The sequence below is a fragment of the Dendrobates tinctorius genome, unplaced genomic scaffold (assembly GCF_039654945.1).
Source record: "Dendrobates tinctorius isolate UK_male_01 unplaced genomic scaffold, ASM3965494v1 ptg000030l, whole genome shotgun sequence".
Taxonomy (NCBI): Eukaryota; Metazoa; Chordata; class Amphibia; order Anura; family Dendrobatidae; genus Dendrobates; species Dendrobates tinctorius.
In genome coordinates, this window is record NW_027361698.1 from 1005568 (window position 1) to 1018417 (window position 12850).

Here is a 12850-nt window from a genome sequence, read left to right on the forward strand (position 1 = left end):
ATTTACATACATGCGGTCACATGCTGACTAGACATGTGTGGCCTCACTCAATGAAAGTGAACGGAGCGAGGCCAGGCACGTCTAGTTGGAATGTGGCCAGAAGTATACAAATCACATACTTGTGTTGACATGACTGTATATCGGCAAGGGAGAATCCTAAATGTGTGCAGTGCATTCGTTGTGAGAATTCAGAAGCTGCAATGTCAGGATTCAGCTCTGCAGGTTCCAGTACTCATCACATGGACACCTCACTCATATGCGATTTTCATAGTTATGGTCCTGTGACAACGAGCTTCTCTTGCTGCTTTCAGTTTTCTACTGAACATTGAGAGCATTAGGGAGAGCAGCTCGTGGGTACATGACTAACTGTGCAAGTCGCATATGTACTTGGGGGGGGGGGGGGCGCCGAACCAAATTCTTGCCCCGGGTGCCAGAAAGCCTAGATATGCCTCTGGCCCAGGGGCAGGGGCGGGCTGGGCCGGGTGGCAGAGAGGCAAATGCCCCCCGGACCGCTCCCCCAGCACCTGTACAGGGCCGGCCGTGCCCTGTGCTGTGACGCCGCCGGCAGCAGACAGCCGCCCGCGTCACATTCTATGAGGGGCCGGGAGCTGTGCACGGCCGTCACCTTGACGGCTGCTCAGCTCCGGCTGTACTTCCGGGTCAGATGTCGGGCGTGCGCGATGACGTCATCGTGCACGCGCCGACATGTCCCGGAGGATGCTGAAAGCAGAGGCGCTGCTGGGGAGCGAGCCGGCTGTGAGGTAAGTATGGGGAACTTTTTTATTTTTTTTTATTTATAAAATGAATTAAATGGGGGAGGGGGTGAGTGGGGGCTGTACACAATGAAGGGGGGGTGACTGGGGCCTGTATATGATGAAGGGGGGTGACTGGGGCCTGTATATGATGAAGGAGGGGTGACTGGGGCCTGTATATGATGAAGGAGGGGTGACTGGGGCCTGTATATGATGAAGGGGGGGTGACTGGGGGCTGTATATGATGAAGGGGGGGTGACTGGGGCCTGTATATGATGAAGGGGGGGTGACTGGGGCCTGTATATGATGAAGGAGGGGTGACTGGGGCCTGTATATGATGAAGGGGGGGTGACTGGGGGCTGTATATGATGAAGGGGGGTGACTGGGGCCTGTATATGATGAAGGGGGGTGACTGGGGCCTGTATATGATGAAGGGGGGGTGACTGGGGCCTGTATATGATGAAGGGGGGGTGACTGGGGCCTGTATATGATGAAGGGGGGGTGACTGGGGGCTGTATATGATGAAGGGGGGGTGACTAGGGCCTGTATATGATAAAGGGGGGGTGACTGGGGCCTGTATATGATGAAGGAGGGGTGACTGGGGCCTGTATATGATGAAGGGGGGGTGACTGGGGGCTGTATATGATGAAGGGGGGGTGACTGGGGGCTGTATATGATGAAGGGGGGTGACTGGGGCCTGTATATGATGAAGGGGGGGTGACTGGGGGCTGTATATGATGAAGGGGGGTGACTGGGGCCTGTATATGATGAAGGGGGGGTGACTGGGGCCTGTATATGATGAAGGAGGGGTGACTGGGGCCTGTATATGATGAAGGGGGGGTGACTGGGGGCTGTATATGATGAAGGGGGGTGACTGGGGCCTGTATATGATGAAGGGGGGGTGACTGGGGCCTGTATATGATGAAGGGGGGGTGACTGGGGGCTGTATATGATGAAGGGGGGGTGACTGGGGCCTGTATATGATGAAGGGGGGTGACTGGGGGCTGTATATGATGAAGGGGGGGGTGACTGGGGTTGTACAGGATGAAGGGGGTGAGTGGGGGCTTCACAGGATGAAGGGGGATGAGTGGGGGCTTCACATGATGAAGGGGGGTGAGTGGGGCTGCACATGATGAAGGGGGGGTGAGTGGGGCTGCATATGATGAAGGGGGGGTGAGTGGGGCTGCACATGATGAATTGGGGGTAAGGGGGACTGCACATGATGTGGGGGTAAAATTAACTGCACATGATGATGGGGTAGTGGGGCTGCACATGAAGTTGGGGGGAAGGGGACTGCACATGATAAAATGGAAGGGGGGATAAGGGGCTGCAAATGATGAAGCGGCACTGCAGATGAAGTGAGTGGGTGATAGGGGACTGCAATGGATGAAGTAAGGGGACTTCAAATTAAAGTGGGGACATTAAAGTGGATCCCCTATGGCCAGGATCACGTTGGGCGATTTTGTGCGTTTTGGCCGTAGGCCTACAGCTTATGCGCAACGTCTTTTTAGGCCATGTCCACACGTGGTGGAATGGTGGCGGGTTTTCCGTATGGACCCGCAGCAAACCAAGTGGGAAGGGGGGTACAGGGGCCCAGGTTTTATGAACAGCCCCGGGCCCATAGTCCACTTAATCCGCCACTGCCTGTGACAGCTTTACATCAACAACCTGACAAATTTGACGCTGCCTCTAGTCAACTCTGCTGTAACACTGTCAGCTCTGTCTTGACTGACAAAATCAGCTCTGCCAATGGTGAGTCAAGTCTTCTATACTGTTGTCACTCTCAATTTTGTCTGTACTCAGTGATTAACTGAGTCAACGTTGCTATACCATTGTACTAATTCCAGCTCTGCACTAATTTCACTCTGTTCCACCAATGTACTAGGTCCACATTGGATTCTGCTGGAAACTCACCTTAACTACAGTACATTGGAGCATATACCTTACTACCTACTGAGTTACACCTCTGCTTCAAAGGTTCCTGTTACTGTCCAGTCACGACAGCCTCTGATATTCCATCTGTGTCACCCTGTAGCACCAATGTCATCTGTCCATGTTGCTTAACAGCTTCTCATTCAGACTCAGAGTTTGGGGATTTACCTTACCATGTAGGACATTAATCGTGAGTGCGTAATCTAGTGAGGTAGGTACTTCGAGTTGGAGTCATAGCAGTTGAGCATAGTCCATGGCAAGTATGCGGGACCCCATTGCAGAATCCAGTGAATTCAATCGAGCAGAAGTAAGCAACTTGCAGCATAGCTCTAGCAAGGCAAAACGTGTTATGAATAGGGAATATACTGTACGTATGCAGGCAGAGATGAAGAAAATCACTTGTTGTTGCTGGTAACCAGGCAAGAACAGGTAGGGCAGGAGCAGAAATACCATTTGTGTTAACTGTGCAGTAGCACAGAGGACTAAGAGTTAAGGGGGCCCTTTTCAAGCTTCGCAATAAGTAACATAGTAACAAAGTAACATAGTAACATAGTTATTAAGGTTGAAGGGAGACTTTAAGTCCATCTAGTTCAACCCATATCCTATCCTAACTTGCCCTAACATGTTGATCCAGAGGAAGGCAAAAAAACCCCATGTGGCAACAGTAAGCTTCTCATTGGGGAAAAAAATTCCTTCCCGACTCCACATACGGCAATCAGACTAGCTCCCTGGATCAACGCAATATTAAGGAGACTAGTGTATATACCCTGTAATATTATACTTTTCAAGAAAGGCATCCAGTCCCTTCTTAAATTTTAGTAGTGAATCACTCATTACAACATCATATGGCAGAGAGTTCCATAGTCTCACTGCTCTTACAGTAAAGAATCCGTGTCTGTGAGTATGCTTAAACCTTCTTTCCTCCAGACGTAGAGGATGCCCCCTTGTCCCCGTCACAGGTCTAAGAGTAAAAAGAGTAAAGAGTAAAAAGATCATTAGAAAGGTCTTTGTATTGTCCCCGCATATATTTATACATTGTAATAAGATCACCCCTAAGCCTTCGATTCTCCAAACTAAATAACCCCAAGTGTAATAACCTGTCTTGGTATTGCAGACCCCCTAGTTCCCTAATAACCTTGGTCGCTCTTCTCTGCACCCGCTCCAGTTCAGCTATGTCTTTCTTATACACCGGAGACCAGAACTGTACACAGTATTCTAAGTGTGGTCGCACTAGTGACTTATATAGAGGTAAAACCATTTAGCATAAACATGTAGTCTTTTTCTATTTAGAAAATGTTGCGTTTGATGAGACAAGCAGGGCTCACTCACATGAGCATATAACAAGACCGAGTGATAACCAATGTTTTATCAGATAGCACTTGAACCATTCTTATACTATGGTGCAGTGCAGATCCGCTATTTTTATCCATGACGGTTTTAGCTTCCCATGGCTGGGTGTCCAAGGTTGAACCATGGTTCTACTTGGTCCTAAGGCCTGTTTCATATTTCCGTTTGTTGTTGCCATCAGTCAAAATCCGCCGATTTGAAAAAAAACCCAGATCGTTTTTTTTCCCCATTGACTTGCATTAGCGGCAGATTTCGATGGATGGTCATCCGTTGGATCCGTTTTTTGACGGATTCGCCAAATTTTGGCGTCTGCTGACTTCAGTGGACTGACAATGAAACGTTTTTTGTCTGCGTCAAAATAGCGGATAGCAACAGATCCGCCGCTATCCGCCATTCGTTATAATGGTCGCCTATGGGCAACGGATCCGTTGCCAACCGTTTTTTGACGGAATCCGGCAACGGATCCGCTTTTTGACACTGAGCATGCCTGGAAGATTTTCCTTGCCAGAAATTTAACCCCAAATTCCCTTCTGGCGGCAGAAAAATCTCTCTCTCTCTTTTCACATTCTGGCGGATTTACACTGACGTCAAAAAATGGAAATGTGAAAAAGGCCTTATTTACAATAAAGCCATTTCTGACATATGGTAAGGTTTTAATAGGAGACATTAGTACTGTCCCAATTGGGTACATCTTGGTGCTGGTGAGATGGCTTTTATGATTTTTTTTTTAAATCAAAAACAGTGTTTAATAAGTAGCTTAAGTTATTTATTTGTACTATTGCTTTTTACTGACTTACAGCAGGGTATATGGTCATTTTGTTTCTTTCTTAGGTTTTTTTCTGTTTAATGGCCATTATGAACATGCCCCTGCACATGGCATGTATACTAACTTAGGGCAGTTTCACATGTCATTGTCTCCACTACGTGTAGTGACAGTTTTCTCTCACACTGGAGACACTGACACACGTAGACACATTCTCAGGAATGTGTCTATGCAGATGTCAGCGTGTTTCCACGGACCGTGTGTCCGTGTGCAAAAAACGCTGACATGTCCGTTTTTGTGCAACAGCACGGATCACACGGACCCATACAAGTCAATGGCTCCGTGTAAACACGTACCGCACACGGATGCTGTCCGTGTGCTGTCCGTGTGTGATCCGTGTGCGTTTTTAAAAGTCAAAGGGTTAACATTAAAAATAATTTTTCAAAAACACGGACACACGGACAGCATATGGATGGTACACACGGACATACGTATAGCACACGGATGTCACACAGATGACCTCCATATGCACACGGACACGGATAGCTTCGGTACCGGTTTTTCCGGTACCGGAATTATCTGTATGTGTGAAACTGCCCTTATACTCAGTCCATTTCTTTGGTTTTGCTTTAGTTTCTTGCATTCAATGGATGTAATGGAGAGGCCTCCCTTTCTTTGAGCTTGTCATTACGTTTATATAAGTTACCATGGCTAGGTGTCCATAGTTGAGCCCCGATCCTGCTTGGCCTTTATTCATATTGAGGTAATTTTTGACACATGGTAAAGTTTTAATACTAGATGTTAGGACTGTCCTGTTTGGATACACCTTGGCGCTGGTGGGATGGCTTTTATGCATTTTTTTTAACCAAAAACAGTGTTTGCTAAGTACCCTACGTTATTTATATGCACTATTGCGTTTTACTTGCTAACAGCAGGGTGTATGTTCATTTTGTTTTGATATTAGGTTTTCTCTGTTTAATGGCCAGTGTGAACATGCTCCTACACATCTTAGTGTGTTCCGATTCTCTTGCAGATGAGAATTGTATCACAGGTATGGAGAAGATGGAGAACTTAATTTTTGTGTTTCCATTGTTTTAAGTCCACGGATTTCAGACAATGAAACTTGCATGAGAAAAAAAAAAATAGCAGATCTGCACTGCCCCATAGTGAATCATTACTCCACTTCTCTTGGTTTCACTATGGAGCCATTTTTTTCTCATGCAAGTTTCATTGTCTGAAATCCGTGGACTTAAACAATGGAAAAGCAAAAATTAAGTTCTCCATCTTCTCCATACCTGTGATACAATTCTCACCTGCAAGAGAATCGGAACACACTAAGGTGATACTCTGTTCATCTCTCGTGTAACCCCGGCCATAGCAAGCAACTCACATGTGAATCTTCTGTAAATTTGATCTGCATACCAAACCTTCTTACCCAAAGTGATATTTGACAGTCAGGGTTGCCATCTAACCATTTTTGTGAGGAAACAGTAATTTATTTTGGCAGCGAATTAGAAACAAAAAGTATACCAAAGTACAGGGCTGAGGATAGACATGTCTTTCTCTGTATGCCTCAAGCCATGAAGTCTAATTTGTGTTGTAATTTAGTATTTTTTATTTAAATGTACAAGCAGATACCTCAGAAAATTGCGCTAACCATATAACCTCTAGACAGTAATCATGCCTGTATGCAATTTTGACACAATAAACAGCTATATGACGTCCTCCGGTCGATTAAATTGAATGGCATAAATGAAAAAGAAATCCATTCAGTCTGCAGATCACAATGAACACACGTCCTTCATTTTTTTACTTTACAATTTAAATACAAAATGCAGTAGAAAAAAAGCAAACACAAAGAACTCAAGGGCAAAACTAAGAAATGCTTCTGCATTTATTAAGAGCACAGATATGGAGCAATGGATGATTTTATGCATAGCATTTTAAGTGTCTAGATTTCCACTTTTGCATGAATACCAAAAAGGAAGATTACCAATGTGAATAGTATAAAATTACAGATAGAGCTATATGACAACAGGATGAAGCCTACAGAAGGCATCTTAAGTGAAAATTATGGTTATGTATCCTAGATAAATGCTGAAAACAGCTGTTAAGGATTGGTCATTGGATCTGAGCTAAACAATTACTTCAGCACCCTCCACATAGAGCCCCTTTAGAATGGAGCTGTTATGATAAAATAGCAACTCACTCAGGAAAATAGGTAACAAGCTGAAAACTGCAACTGACCCTGTCGGGTACTGTACAGACTAGAGATCCTGACCAGCTGTCCCTAATGGTTAGTGCATGAGCAGAGAGCCCCAATCACAGACTTAGAAGATGGCAACTCAGATCTTTGCTCCCTGAAAGGCCGTCAAGCACTCCTAAAGAAATGGAAGGCGGTGCAGAGAGTAAATTACCTGCAAAAGGGAAAGTGTGCTGAAAAAAAGAAAGATCCCAGAGTGAGTAAAGAACACCACAAAATAGGAAAATAAAGTATAACGTACTTACTGTTAGATTATGTGCCATCTACTTCCTAAAAAGAACCAGAAGGTAGGTGCAGAGTAAAGAACATAAACACCATGGAGACAAACCCTAGCTGGAATTTCATTAAGTGGTTTTAACCCCTTAACCCCAGAGGTATGATCGTTTTTTGCATTTTCGCTTTTTGCTCCCCTTTTTCCCAGAGCCATAACTTTTTTATTTTTCGGTCAATATGGCCATGTGGGGGCTTGTTTTTTATGGCATGAGTTGTATTTTTGAACAACACCATTGGTTAACATATTGTGTACTGGAAAACAGGAAAAAAATTCCAAGTGCGGTGAAATTGGAAAAAAAAGTACAATTCCACAATTGTTTTTTATTTTGCTTGTTTATTATGTAAACTAAATACTAAAAATGTCTAGTTTCTTTTTTATCTAAGTGGTGAAAAAATTTTCCAAAGTTTGTTAAAAAAAAATTGCCCCAATTTCCGATACCCATAGTGTCTCCATTTTTTGTGATCTCGGGTTGGGTCAGGGCTTTTTTTTTGCGTGCCGAGCTGACGTTTTTAATGACACCATTTTGGTGCAGATAAGATCTTTTGATCACCAGTTAAAATGTAATGTTGTGGCGACCCAAAAAAACTTAATTCTGGCATTTTGACATTTTTTTGCAACCTCTGTGGATTTTTAGAAAATTAGAAAAGGTGTGTACATACTGACAGACCATGTGACACCTAGATTGCAAACAGGAGGACTCATATTCATTAACGCCTTCATGACCAAGCCTATTTTGACCTTAATGACCAGGCCATTTATTGCAATTCTGACCAGTGTCCCTTTATGAGGTAATAACACTGGAACGCTTCAATGGATCTTAGCGATTCATGTTAGTGGTAAATTTAGGTCTATAGTTTTCTTTATCGCCTTATTGGGGGACACAGAATACCATGGGTGTATGCTGCTGCTGCTAGGAGGCTGACACTATGCAAAAACAATAAAATTAGCTCCTCCCCGGCAGTATACACCCACCGACAGGCACCAAGCACCTCAGTTTGTGCTTAGTGTCTGTAGGAGGCGGACCGGGATCTCCCCAGATCCACATTTTTCTTTTCAGGTTTAGTCTGAACTTTTTAATTTTTCCCTCTTTTGTCTTTTAGGTTATTTTCCATCGGGAAACAGGGTGTAGTTGTCACCCTGATTTCCCATATCATGCGGCTGAGCGAGCAGTGTGGTGTCATCCACATCGCAACTCTCAGTACCGCAGGCAGGACTTTTCCCTTTCGCCTTCCGGTGATAAGGGTTGTGGACAGGTGGCTAGTCCTTGCCAAATCCCCCTCCTCACCCCTATCTCGGGACAGGGCTGAGAGGAAGACGGCGATCGCAGGTGTTTCAAGCCGTCTTCTGCAGGATGCGGGTACATAGGACTCCCTTCCCCCCAGCGGCCTGCCGTTTCCCCGTGGGCCCCTGTGGTCATCCTCTTCAGGGACGTCAGGTAAGTGCCTGTACGTTCCCTCCGGCCCCGCATAACCTCCGTGAATGGCAGAAGTTGTACCTTTGTGATTTCAGGTCCACAATTTTTGAATTTCCCGCCCTCTCTGCCTGCCGCGCGCTCACGCCGCTTGTTTCTCACTCCCAGGGAGACACTGGGGATTCCTCCACTCACCACACAGCGTCACAAGCAGGGGAGGCAGACTTCCCAGGGCCACTGTCAGATCAGCTCCGTTATGTCGGCGCTGGCATGGGGCTGCGGCGTCTTCACTTTCACTTTCCCTCACAGTCTCCTCATCGCTGTGCTCCCTCCTCCCTTCCTGAGCGCGCTCTTTTCAGCGCGCCTTTACTAGCCCATCACAGGGCTCCTTTTCGTTTCATATGCCAGCCTCCTCCTTCGGCCATGCCCTCTCCTTCGCTGTTAACCAGTCATGGAGCGGCCGCTAAGCTCCGCCCCCAGCCTCCAGCACAAGGATTTCCTGGTTGTTTCACTCCTTCCTGCGCTGTTTGGGGGACACTTCAGCGTTTTCTGCTGCTCACAGAATCTCGGTAGGCTCGGCTCTGAGGCAAAGATTAGCTCTCCTCGGCAGTTATTCCTTAAATCCTGCGGCCATTCAGTGCAGTCTACTTATGCCCAACCCTTCAGGGGATCTCTGCTTCAGGCCCACCGCTATCTATTACGCCTGTGCGCGCTGTAAAAAGAAGTGGGCATCGGGTCAGTCGTCTCCATTCTGACCCCCCTGCAGTCCTTCCAATATGTCAGCATCTCAGGAGCGCACAGAGTCCCGGGCGGAGGGCGCTCTTCCCTCCTCTCTCCCCCCGGAGTGGGCCGTTACAATGTCACAGTCTGTTTCTGACTTGACAAAAGTATCACAGTCGCTGGTCCAGGTTTTAGAACGATTACCTCAGCTATCCTCAGCCACCTCTGCCCCGACCACCTCTCGGGGTGAGTCGTCCGCACCTGACCACGACCTTCAGAGAGACAGACGGGGAAGGTCTTCTAGGAAGCGGGCTCTGTCCACTTCGTCCTCGAGCTCGCAGGGCCCTTCCGCTCCCAGGCCTCCTTCTCCTTCCTCAGATGACAGCCTTCAGTCAGGCGATGATTCTCATTCGGAAGCTAGCTCTGAGGGGAACAGCGTTTCTAAAACGCGGGACATGGTCGATAGTCTTCTTGCAGCTATCTTCCAAACACTAAAACTTAAACAGGATGAGGCTCCAGCTCAGGAAAGCTCGGTTGTCCTTAGACGAGCCAGACCTCCGTCCCGAACCTTTCCCAATCACAACGATTTCAATACTACCTTAGCCAAACACTGGAAGCGCCCTGAACAACGTTTCTCAGGCCGCAAGTATTTGGACGTTCTGTACCCCTTTGACGCAGAACTGCTCTCAAAGTGGTCCAAGGCTCCAGAGGTAGATCCTCCAGTATCCCGGATAGCCTCTAAAACGGTGCTCTCTCTGCCAGACGGGGCGTCGCTCAAAGATCCTACTGACAGGCAGATTGAATCTCTGGCTAAGTCTATCTTTGAGGCATCTGGCGCCTCTCTCTGCCCTATTTTCGCATCCGCCTGGGTGGCGAAGGTCATTTCCGCTTGGGCAAAAATCCTTCGCAGAGGCATCTTAGCGTCAGCTCCTCAAGACGAATTGGCAGATCTTGCAGATCAGATTAACCAGGCGGGAAAATACCTTTTGGCCGCCTCCTTGGACGCGGCCGGCTGCGTAGCAAGGGCTAACAGCAACATAGTAGCTGTACGCCGAGTCCTTTGGCTAAAGTCATGGAATGCGGACACTACTTCGAAAAAGTCGCTTACCAATCTGCCATTCCATGGCTCTAGGCTCTTTGGAGCAAAGCTGGATCAGATAATTTCCGATGCCACTGGAGGCAAAAGTACTTCGCTTCCCCAGTCTCGACCAAAACGTCCCTTCAATAGAAGGGGGTTTCGACCATTCAGGCCTTTTCGTCCCTTCTCTGCCACGGAGAGAGCCACTCAACAGGATCGGCCGCCTGCCACCAGGGAGCGGGATCAGAGGAAACCTTCCTACAAACCCGCTCCTCGCTGGAGATCTAGAGGACAATATTCCAGATCTGCAGGAGCCAATTCCGGCAGATTTTCGTCTAAGTGACGGGTCACCCCCACCTGGAATTTCTTCCAGGGTGGGCGGCAGACTTTCCTTTTTCGCGGATGCTTGGCTGTCCGTTGTAGACGACGCTTGGGTCAGAGAACTCGTTGCATCCGGTTACAAAATCGAATTTGCTTCACTCCCGAACAGACGGTTTTTCCGGTCTCGGCCTCCGCGACAGCGGGCCCAGGTTCCGGGTTTTCTGCAGGCCATTTCCTCCCTCCTTTCCGCCGGAGTCATTGTTCCCGTTCCCTCAGACGAACGGTTTTCCGGGTTCTACTCCAATCTCTTTGTAGTCCCGAAGAAAGACGGCTCTCTTCGTCCTATTCTGGACCTCAAATTGCTCAATCGCCACGTGAAGATTCTTCATTTCAGGATGGAGTCTCTTCGGTCGGTGATTGCTTCCATGGAGCCCGGGGAATTTCTCTGCTCGGTGGACATTCGGGATGCCTATCTCCACATTCCAATATGTGTGCAACATCAGAAGTATCTTCGATTTGCGTTTCAGGGAGACCACTTTCAGTTCACAGCTCTTCCTTTCGGCCTGGCTTCAGCGCCCCGGGTTTTTCACGAAGGTGATGGCGACTGTGATGGCCATCCTTCGCTCCAGAGGGATCCTCATCATCCCTTATCTGGACGATCTTTTGATCAAGGGTTCGTCTCGCCAGGACTGTCTCCGGAGCCTTCAGATAACCCTGGACACTCTCAGCCGCCTAGGTTGGCTAGTCAACAGGGAGAAGTCCATTCTGGTCCCCACCCAGCGTCTGACCTTTCTGGGTATGGAATTCGACACGGAGCTAGCCCGTGTTTTTCTTCCAAAGGAAAAATTTACAACTCTGTCCAAGTGCATCAAAACTCTCAAGAGGCCTGCTCCCATTCCCATTCGGTTCGGCATGAAGGTCCTGGGGAAGATGGTGGCCTCCATGGAGGCAGTGCCCTTTGCGCAGTATCACCTTCGCCCTCTCCAGCTGTCTCTGCTTTCAGCCTGGGACAAGACCACGATGTCCTTGGACCGTCCTATTCGGCTTCCTCTCAGAGTGAGGCAGTCTCTCACTTGGTGGCTACGACCAGCGTCAGTTCTCCAAGGGAGGTCCTTCCTTCCGCCTCAGTGGCAAATCATCACCACCGATGCGAGCCTTCTAGGATGGGGAGCCGTGTTCCATCAGAAAGCGGCCCAAGGACGCTGGAAGCCACAGGAGTCTCTCCTTCCAATCAATCTTTTGGAGATCAGGGCGATTTTCCTGGCCCTTCTTCACTGGCAGCCCCTCCTTTCCGGCAAGCCGGTCCGCATTCAGTCGGACAACGCCACGGCCGTGGCGTACATAAACCATCAGGGGGGTACGCGCAGCAAACAGGTAATGTCAGAAGTGGCCAAGATATTCCGCTGGGCAGAACGTTACGTTCCGACAATCTCCGCCGTCCATATTCCAGGGGTGGAAAATTGGGCAGCCGACTTTCTGAGTCGCCAGGGCCTAGCGTCCGGCGAATGGTCCCTGCACCCCGCGGTTTTCTCTCAGATATGCGACCGTTGGGGCACCCCGGATGTCGATCTCATGGCATCTCGGATGAACCACAAGGTGCCGCAGTTCGTAGCCAGGTCCAGGGACCCTCTAGCCGTCGCATGCGACGCACTGGTGACTCCGTGGTCCCAGTTTCAACTTCCGTATCTGTTCCCGCCTCTGGCATTGATCCCTCGGATGGTCAAAAAGATAAAATCGGAAGGCGTACCAGTGATTCTAGTTGCTCCAGATTGGCCAAGACGGCCTTGGTACGCGGAACTGGTCAACATGCTCGCGGACGTTCCCTGGAGGCTTCCGGACCGTCCAGACCTTCTCTCGCAAGGCCCCCTTTACCACGAGAATTCTCAGTCTCTGAGTTTGACGGCATGGCCATTGAGACCGCAATTCTAAAGGAATCAGGTCTGTCCAGTCAGGTTATTCAAACTATGATCAGAGCCAGGAAACCAGCCT

The 12850-nt window shown here is 48.3% G+C and overlaps 1 long non-coding RNA gene across 2 annotated transcripts in view; it reads left to right on the top strand.

Annotated features, from left to right (window-relative positions):
• Positions 1-6961: 6961 nt before the first annotated feature.
• Positions 6962-12850, top strand: part of LOC141086035 (uncharacterized) — a 122068-nt gene continuing 116179 nt past the window's right edge. For both annotated transcript variants that reach the window (XR_012231476.1, XR_012231475.1), the window contains exon 1: positions 6962-7253. This is a non-coding gene — a long non-coding RNA (uncharacterized lncRNA). The remainder of the gene's footprint in view (positions 7254-12850) is intronic.